Genomic DNA, 10,000 nt, shown 5'->3' on the forward strand with positions numbered 1-10,000 from the left:
GAAGAGAGGGAGCATCGCGCGGACAGCGCAGGAGCGGAGGACGCCGCGTCGGAGGTGCCGACGAAGACCGCACCGGCAAAGCGACGACGACACGTCCGCAAGGCAGCCTCACCCCTTTTCGAGGAGGACGGAGACGTTGCGACGAACGGATTGGAGCCGCCCGCCGCCACCCCGACCCCGGAGCGAAGCACCCCGCAGAAAAGCCGCTTGAACCGCCGCCGCCAGAAAGACGACCCCCGCCGACGGTCCCCCGCCGTTTTTGGTCGACGCCACACTCCTGCCGCCCGACGGCGGACTCCCACCCGTATCGCTCTCCGACCCGCAACACACGCTCGCTTGACCGCGACCGCTTGACCGGAACACGCCGCCGCACAACGGACCGCCGCGGCCCCTATGCCTTCGCCGCAAAGCGCGAACGGAGCGAACGCTACAGCCCCGTACCGGTTCCTCGCTTCGCGCGGGCACGGCCCGACCGACCCGGTCCTCGGAGCCAATCCTTCTTCCGAAGGTACGGATCCATTTTGCCGACTTCCCTTACCTACATTGATGCCATCGACGAGAGGCTGTACACCTTGGAGACCTGCTGCGGATGGTGGGTACGGACCGACTCGAGAGCTGCGAAAACCGGACCCGGATTTTCCAGGGCCGCCGAAAGCGCACCGGACGCCGCCCGAGCCGCGGCGCTCTACAGGTACCTTTTCCGTATCTCCGGACGAGCCGATTCCACGGACATGGTCCTTTACGAAGAAGAGAGAACTCTTCCCGGGGCTCCCGGCGACGTCTCCGGGCTCGCTTGCGTCACCGCGGTTTCGCCCGGGAAGCGACGGGCGCCGCCGACATCGCTGCCGACAGCGTCGCCACCCCCGGGCCCTCTCCGAGTCCGGGTTCGGGAATATTAACCCGATTCCCTTTCGACGGGAGGCCGGCCGCTTTTTTTTTGTTTGGGCTTTTGATTCGATTCGATTCGATTCGCTTTCCTTTCACCTTTCATAACGGATCCGGCGCCTTTCGGGAAGACTTTCGCCCGCGTCTTAGGACCGACTGACCCGTGCTCGACCGCCGTTGGCACGGAACCCTTCTCCACTTCGGTCTTCGAAGGTCTCGTTCGAATATTTGCTACTACCACCGAGATCTGCACCCGCGGTCGGCTCCACCCGGGCTCGCGCCCTAGGCTTCCGTGCTCGCCGCGGCGCCCTCCTACTCGTCGCGGCATCGTTTCGGCGCGAAAGTTCATCGCTCCTCGCCGCGACGGTCCGGCATCGGTCCGTCGCTCCAGCGCCATCCATTTTCGGGGCCGGTCGATTCGGCAGGTGAGTTGTTACACACTCCTTAGCGGATTCCGACTTCCGTGGCCACCGTCCTGCTGTCTATATCGACCGACACCCTTTCGGGGATCTCATGGGCGTCGCGTTAGGCACCTTAGCCGGACGTTTGGTTCATCCCACAGCGCCAGTTCTGCTTACCAAAAGTGGCCCACTTGGCACTCGCATTCGAGGTGACCAACCGCCCAGCGAAGCGTGCTGGCGGCGGCGGCCGGATGGGTCGGCTCCGTCGTTCGGGAGAGTCGGCCCGTTCCACCCGTTCCGAGTTCGAGAGTAGGTCGAGGCCGTGAACGGCCCCGGGGCCTCCAATCGTTCGCTTTACCGGATGGAATTGCGACGATCGAGCGCCAGCTATCCTGAGGGAAACTTCGGAGGGAACCAGCTACTAGACGGCTCGATTGGTCTTTCGCCCCTACACCCGGTTCCGACGATCGATTTGCACGTCAGAGGCGCTTCGGACTTCCACCAGAGTTTCCTCTGGCTTCATCCCGACCGGGCGTGGATCGCCATCTTTCGGGTCCCTGGTCGCTCGCTACGCCAGAGTCGGCCGAGTCGTACTCGGAAAAAGGGGAAACCGACCCGGGGGTGATGCGCCCGCGCGCAGCGCCTAAACTCGACGACAAAATAGGACTAGTTCAAGCCGCGGGATCTCACCGATGGGCGGAAGGAGGATATGGAAGCTGGCGCCCGGCAATTCCCCTTTTTGGATGATGCGCCGGTCCCCTCTCGGGGAGGAGGGAAAAACAACCGCACGTCAGCCACGAGCCTTCCCTCTCCTATCTCTCTCGGGAAGAGAGAAAAAAGGAAAAGTTGCGGGCACCGCAGCAGCGACGGCGGAAGGCCGAAAACGCCGCGCCGGCGGGATCGGGCACGGCTCGGAGGCGGGTGAGGCGAGGAGAAGACGACGGCACGAGACCGACGACACCCCCCGACGACCCCCGGACGACTTTGCCACGACACCTCTCCCGATCGACGCCCTCCTACACGCTCTCTCGCTTTCGCTTCGCCTTCGGGGTTAGTCAGAGGTGGCCCCTACGACTCGCGAACGGCCAGGACTCCTCGGTCCGTGTTTCAAGACGGGTCGGGTGGGTTGCCGATGCACGTCGCTGACCCGGGGTGGCGGGCGGCTCGAGTAAAAAAGCGTCGCCGAGCGACCTCTCCGGAAACGGAAACGGGCGCGGGCGGGGTTGCCCCCGACAAGAACCCGAAACGTCGGCGAGGTGCGTGACGGCGAGGCCGCGCCAGTCCTATCCCGCCTCTCATCGCGCACGCGCCCGAGACGGTGGGGCGCCTAAGGAGCGACACACAGAGTGCGTCGCCCGCACGCGACTTCCGGCGGGATCAAAACGGACCGGCTCGCCACGTGTAACGGATCGTGTCAGATTTCCTCCGTTCCCGGCAGAAAGGGGCAGTTACGTTCGCGGGCCCGACGGCCGGTGGCCCCCGACTTCACAAGGTGGGAAGACGGGGGTTTTCAGGGTGATGAAACGCCTGCCGCCTACGGAAAAAAACCCGCGTGTTCGACCTGCACGCCGGGAACGGGTCGCGACGACGGACCGGAGGGGAAGTGCGTCCGGTGCCGGCCGCGCGGAGGTCGCGCCGAAGCGCCCGCGCCATGATTACGCCGAGCGATGATGAAGGGGACGGGTGCAGCGGAGTCGCGCGCGGAGGGAGCAGGAGGAAAGAAGAAGCGGCGGCGACGGATGCGGCGGGTTAGGGCCCGGCGGCAGCAGCGATCGAGAGGACGAGTCCCCTCCGTCGCAGCCAACCGACGCAGCCACCTACCGACGCCGCGGTCGTCACCACGTTTCCCTTCCCGCTATCCACGCGGCCCGTCTCCTTCGTCGGCGACGCGGGCACAAAAGCTGGAACCGCGGGGAACGAGTCCCCCGCGGACACGACGAACGACGACCTGTGCCGCGACGGCCTCTCTTTCAAGAACACACATCGAGTTTGGGCTCGAGCCTAGGCAGCACCGGACTGAGTCCCCCCGCGATCGCGGTGAGCGGTCCCACCCGTTTACCCCTGGGCGGTTTCACGTTCTCTTGAACTCTCTCTCCAAAGTTCTTTTCAACTTTCCCTCACGGTACTTGTCGACTATCGGACTCGTCCCGGTATTTAGCCTTGGATGGAGCTTACCACCCGATTTGGGCTGCGTTCCCAAGCAACCCGACTCTCGGATCGAAGGCCGTCGCTCGCCGTCCGCACCGAATGGGCCTGGCACCCGCCGCGGGCGGCCCCGATCGAGGGAACTCCGAACTATGCGAGACGAAAACGAACGGCTGCCTTCGACCCATGCGCCACACGTCCCGAAGCCTTTAACTTGCGACGGGATTCGGCGTTGGGCTTCTCCCGGTTCACTCGCCGTTACTAAGGGAATCCCGGTTGGTTTCTTTTCCTCCGCTTAGCGATATGCTTAAGTTCAGCGGGTCGTCTCGTCCGAGCCGAGGGCGGCGGTTTTTAGTAGAGTGTGGTGTTTGGAGGAGAGGAATCTCGATCGGTACCCTCCGTGTGACGACGGCTGGCCGATATAGCGCCCGTCCGACCGAAAATGAAGAAGCCAACAATTAAAAAAAAAGCGTGGGTCCTCCCCATCCGACGTTGCGTTGCCTACGACGCGGCCACCTTTTTACGGTGCGACGGCCGTGCTCGTCGCGCTGCTCGAGGCGTCGCTGAGAGACACCTTCATGAGGCAGAGAGCGAGACGAGCAGGCGGCGCTTACGTCGGCAGTCGGTTAGGTCGGTACTTTTTTTTTGGTCTCCCTTCGGCTGCTTTCGGACAGACTCCTCCTGCTCCTCCTCCACAGTGTTTCTTCACGCGGTCGAAAAGGGAAAAGACTCCGCGGTCTGCCAGCGGGAGACGAAGGAGGAGGCCGGAGAGGGTTTTAAAAAAAAAAAGACATTGAAAGGAGTCAATTCTTTTTTTATTTTTCTTCCCCCTCGTCACTCGCTCCTGCGACGTCCCGGTTACCACCGTGCCGAGGACCGGGCGGGCACGGGGACGGCAAGATGTCGTTTCGTTAACGGAGAAAGACATGTAACGTTCCGCCTCTCGACCGGACGTGGCCCCGAGACAAGGGATCTCGGGGCCGCAATGTGCGTTCGAGGTGTCGATGTTCACTGAGTCCTGCAATTCGCATCAGTTATCGCGGCTGGCCGCGCTCTTCATCGACGGACGAGCCGAGTGATCCCCCGTCCAGGGTTCAGCACTTGGTTTTTTTATATTAGTTTTTGTTTATATAGATTTAGTAGTGTGCGAGGAGGTCTGTGCGAGGAGGCGTGACGGCATTGCAATGTCGCGAGTAGTTTGTTTTTTTAGCTAGCGGCGGTGGCACAGCGGCTGCAAAAAAACAAAAAAAACGATAAAGCGGCGACAAGGCAAAGAAGAAGCGGCCATCACTTGCGGTGGGCGAAAAAAACAAACAGGTGGTAAGACGCGGAAGCAAGCAAGAAGAGCTGGGGCTTTAAAAACCTCCGCGTCACCACAAATCTATCTCTCGCTCCGCCTTTTATAGGTTTGTTTGCGCGCATTCGAGGCGTTGACGCCGACAGACAGAGGAGGTAGGCCGGAAAACAACAAACCAGTCTCGAACGGGAAAACGGTAATGATCCTTCCGCAGGTTCACCTACGGAAACCTTGTTACGACTTTTACTTCCTCTAAACGATCGGGTTCGGTCGTCTTCTCCAGGCATCGAACGCCGAGGCGTAGATGCACGAGTGTCGTGACGGACACGTCGCGCACTGCCCGGCGGCGTCGTCGGCCAGATCCGAGGACCTCACCGGACCGTTCGATCGGTAGTAGCGACGGGCGGTGTGTACAAAGGGCAGGGACGTGATCGACGCGGGCTGTTGACCCGCGCCTACCGGGAATTCCTCGTTCACGGGGTTGGTTACAGGCCCCGATCCCTATCACGGGAGGTGGTTCAGAGGTTTCCCAACCCTCTCGGGCCGGGGCGAAGTCCCCGCTGATACCTCCAGTGTAGCGCGCGTGCGGCCCCGGACATCTAAGGGCATCACAGACCTGTTATCGCTCCGCCTCGTGTGGCTTTCTGCCACCCGTCCCTCTAAGAAGTGCGTGAGAAAACCGACCCGGACCCGAGCGCCACGGAGGACGCCGAGCCCGCCGTAAAAATCACTGACATCGGCGCACTAGTTAGCAGGCCGGAGTCTCGTTCGTTATCGGAATCAACCAGACGGATCGCTCCACCAACTAAGAACGGCCATGCACCACCACCCACCGAATCGAGAAAGAGCTATCGATCTGTCAATCCTACCGGTGTCCGGACCGGGTGAGTTTTCCCGTGTTGAGTCAAATTAAGCCGCAGGCTCCACTCCTGGTGGTGCCCTTCCGTCAATTCCTTTAAGTTTCAGCTTTGCAACCATACTCCCCCCGGAACCGAACTCTGGTTTCCCGCAGGCTACCCGCCGGGTCATGGAAGCGAACGCCGGCGGATCGCCGGTCGGCATCGTTTACGGTCGGAACTACGACGGTATCTGATCGTCTTCGAACCTCCGACTTTCGCTCTTGATCGAGGAAAACGTGCTTGCCACACGCCATCGCTGCAGTTCGTCTTGCGACGATCCAAGAATTTCACCTCTAACGTCGCAATACGAGTGGCCCCGACCGCTCCCTTCGATCATTGCCTCGCCGTAGACGGAGACCGACAGACGTAGACGAGGCCCTCTTCCATCATTCCATGCTTATCGTATGCAAGCTTGAACAGCCCGCTCTGAGCACTCTAATTTTTTCAAAGTGAACGTACCGGCCGCCGCGGACACTCGGTTAAGAGCACCCTTGGAGGAGAAACCGCCGACCGCAACACGCGCGCAGACAAGACACGAAGCAGGGACTCGGAGCGGACCGGGGGGTTCAAAAAAAAGAGGAACGCGCGGAAAGGGAGAGGGAGAGAAGCGCGGGGGTCAGAGTGCGGGGATGCGAATGAACGCACCCAAACACACACACGTAGCACCCCCCCGTTAGACTACTCCCGGAACCGAACCGACGACCACTTGTTTTTTTTTTCCCGGATCCCGATCACGACCTCCTCGTCCACCTCGCCGGCAGGACCGCGTGGCGGGTATGCTAGCGGTTGACACCGGCGGAAAGGGCCGGGAATGCGAACGGACGACCAAAGTCAACGACGGACGATGGCGCCGCCGCCCCGGGGCCGCTTGCGCGACCACGAACCCGAGTTCGGACTACGAGCTTTTTAACCGCAACAACTTTAATATACGCTACCGGAGCTGGAATTACCGCGGCTGCTGGCACCAGACTTGCCCTCCGGTTGGTCCTCGTTAACGGATTTGAAGTGTACTCATTCCGATCGCGGGGCCTCGACAGAGTCCCGCGTCGTTATTTTTCGTCACTACCTCCCCGTGCCGGGAGTGGGTAATTTGCGCGCCTGCTGCCTTCCTTGGATGTGGTAGCCGTTTCGCATGCTCCCTCTCCGGAATCGAACCCCGATTCCCCGTTACCCGTAGTAACCACGGTAGGCACTTAACCGACCGTCGACAGTTGATAGGGCGGACCCTCGAGAGACCCGTCGCCGGGCGTGAAAGCTCGTGCGATCGACCAGTGAGTTATCCAGAGTCACCAAAGCGGAGCGCGCCGCCCTATGAGCCCCGCCACCGAACGGACCCGCGAGCGGGAACGCCGACGACGGGAGGACGGAATGACGCGCATCGGTCTCAGTCTAATATGTAGCGCCGCGACCCGGAACGGCCGACGCGGGTGCCAGCGCGCGAGGCGTGGCGACGACGGCGCGCCGACCGATCGCGGCCTGTGTCACATGTATTAGCTCTAGAATTGCCACAGTTATCCATCGCCTCCGAGGAGGAATACGGTCCCGAGGATTAGGTCCGGTTCCTGAGCCATTCGCGGTTTCGCCCGTTCTAATGCGTGGCGTGAACTTACACTTGCATGGCTTAAGCTTTGAGACAAGCATATGACTACTGGCAGGATCAACCAGGTATCGTTGGAATTTGGGACTTTGTTTCGACAGAACGACAGACCGACCGACCGACCGACCGACATAAGACAGACAACTACAACGACGGGCACGTGTTTATTTATTTTTCGAGGGGGTTCGCCGTCAGAAGAAGCGCGCTGCCCGCGCTGATGGCCTCTTTTTTGTTTCTCCCCTGACTTGGACCGAGACCGAGACTCAAAGAACGAAAGCGACCAACGTCGACAACAACAACGACAACGGCACCCTTGACAGCGATACATACGACAAACGACAAGCAGCACGACGGCAGTGCACACGGACATCGAGGGTCAAGGTGCAGACTGAACTCGCCGAGGTCGTCGTCATCGTGGTCGCCATCGATTCCGTCTCGTCGTCGTCGTCGTCAACGTCCACGTCACAGCCGGCCGAGAAGAGAGAACAGACGACAGCGTCGACAACAACAACATCGACAACGGCACCCTTGACAGCGATACATACGACAAACGACAAACAGCACGACGGCAGTGCACACGGACATCGGAGGTCAAGGTGCAGACTGGAATCGTCGAGGTCGTCGTCATCGTGGTCGCCATCGATGCCGTCTCGTCGTCGTCGTCGTCGTCTTCGTCGTCGTCGTCGTCATCAACGTACCAACCGACCGAGACGAGAGAGCAAGCAACAACGTCGACAACAACAACGACAACGGCACCCTTGACAGCGATACATACGACAAACGACAAACAGCACGACGGCAGTGCACACGGACATCGGAGGTCAAGGTGCAGACTGAACTCGTCGAGGTCGTCGTCATCGTGGTCGCCATCGATGCCGTCTCGTCGTCGTCGTCGTCTCCGTCGTCGTCGTCGTCGTCGCCAACGTCAACGTCAACATCACAGCCGTCATCGGGGAGGAGCTGGACCAGGGCAGCGGCGGCGTAAATTTTCCCGTCACCTTCGTCGTCGCCTTCGTCGACCGACCGACCGACCGGCGTCGTGTTCGTGCTCGGAAAACCGAGGAGAGACAACGTGCACATGGCGCGTTCTCGCAAGCGGCTCCTCGGTCCGATTTTTTTGGGCGGCTTTTTCGAGCTTTTTTTTTTTTTTCTCACCCTTTCGTCCGTGCGACGGCGAACGTTAGGGGAAAAAAAAAAAAAAAAAAAAAAACGACAACAACGCGGCGGACCGGGCGAACAACATCGTCGGACACACACGACATTGACGACCGGTCCCCCTTTTCACAATCGCATCGAGATAAAAACGAACGAGTCCGATTCGAGCACCGAGTCGCGAGCGGGAGGACTGTCGGTGCAAGTATCGAATCACTGACCGTGGAGCGCTTCGCCGGACAGAGGATGGCTCATCCGGCAGCCGTGCAAATCGACGGTATGGGAAGAACGAACAAGAAGAGCAACGACTTGATCGGCGGCTTGGGAACTGCGGACGGTGAAAACGGGTTAATCGACTGCGACCACGACTGCTCGATCGATCTTCTTTGGCGCTAACAAAGGTGGAGGTGGCGCAAGAAGGGACTGCGCTATCACCGTCCACGTATCAGAAGATGCGGCGGCAGACGTCGACGCTTATGCGTTGTCGGACGAGAAGTCGCTGCAGCACGTGTACCGCGAGCGGGACGTCCAAGGTTTTGCCAGACGGAAAGAAATCGGGTGTCAGCGAACGTTCACACGGCTGTGAGATCGGACGCTGACAGGAGTAGGAGGCGGCAGGCAGGCGGCGGTTACGGCGGCGGCGCCTGCTGCTGCTCATCCTCCTGTTTGCTGCGGCGACTTCCAGGACGGGAGAGCATCGAACAACGTACGTATGGTTACAAGGGGATCAGGATCTACATAGTGCATCCCCCGCGGCTATTTTTGTTTGTTTGTTCGCTCGTTCGTTAATTCGTTCGTTCGTTCGTTCGTTCGTTACAATGTACGTTTTTCCGTTCGACGGCGGCAGAGAGCGGCGGCGTTTCTCCCTAATCCGGAGGATTTATCGGTCGCACAGCGATGGGTCGTTCGGCCGATCATCGAAAGATTCGCAGGTAGTGGTTGAATGGCAGAACGGCAGCAACAACAGCGGCGGCTGAGAGCGGCGAACGCTGAGGCGGAAGCAGAAGCTGCAGCAAACGTATCGGCTAAACATGGTGGACATAGATATGGCTGACGACGCGGGTACCACGACGACTATGGAACCAGGAAAAGGAGCCGTTAGTTGTTCCAACATATCGTTCGACACGTCGAGCAGCCTAGGTCCACGGAGAAGCACACACACGTACCACGTATTATAACCTAACGACGATGAGCGGGCGCACGGTTGGCAGGAACGAAGGCGGCGGATCAAAACAAGTTGGAGCGCGGGGCGACAGCGATAACGGTGACAGCCCTAGGCGGCGGAGATGCCACTTTCTGACGCCTTTGCGACAAGCCCGTAGAGACGTTCCGGACCACCACGAGGCAAAGAGTCGCTGCTCCGACGAACCGACACACCAAAGTGTGCTTCCTACCGAACATGTTTTATAAAACTTTCAAACTGGAAAACCCCAGAAATGGTGTTGGTATTTGTCCAGACCCACCTCCGACACCTGAAAATGGTGGTCAAAAAAAACGTCGATTATACGAAGCGACATTTCTGGTCGGCGATTTTCCAGTTTTACGCCTACTGCCACATGGGGATGTCGGTAGGCGTCGCAAAGTGCCTTCTCGTAGGCTAGGCACACCAGGACTTTGTCATTTT

At 59.9% G+C, this 10,000-nt stretch overlaps 2 non-coding genes and 1 pseudogene across 2 annotated transcripts in view; all 3 read right to left on the bottom strand.

Moving 5' to 3' along the window:
- Positions 1-3,775, bottom strand: part of LOC145273599 (large subunit ribosomal RNA) — a 5,726-nt gene extending 1,951 nt beyond the window's left edge. The window contains exon 1 of the ribosomal RNA XR_013866422.1: positions 1-3,775. This exon is cut by the window's left edge and continues 1,951 nt beyond it. This is a non-coding gene — a ribosomal RNA (large subunit ribosomal RNA).
- Positions 3,776-4,368: 593 nt separating this feature from the next.
- LOC145273201 (5.8S ribosomal RNA) lies at positions 4,369-4,526 on the bottom strand. Its single transcript, XR_013866230.1, has one exon. It is a non-coding gene; the product is annotated as a 5.8S ribosomal RNA (ribosomal RNA).
- A 399-nt stretch (positions 4,527-4,925) lies between these two features.
- Positions 4,926-7,295, bottom strand: LOC145273482 (small subunit ribosomal RNA; annotated as a pseudogene).
- Positions 7,296-10,000: the final 2,705 nt, after the last annotated feature.

The sequence above is a fragment of the Euprymna scolopes genome, unplaced genomic scaffold (genome assembly GCF_053919585.1).
Source record: "Euprymna scolopes isolate OS-2025 unplaced genomic scaffold, ASM5391958v1 sca1, whole genome shotgun sequence".
Classification (NCBI taxonomy): domain Eukaryota; kingdom Metazoa; phylum Mollusca; class Cephalopoda; order Sepiida; family Sepiolidae; genus Euprymna; species Euprymna scolopes.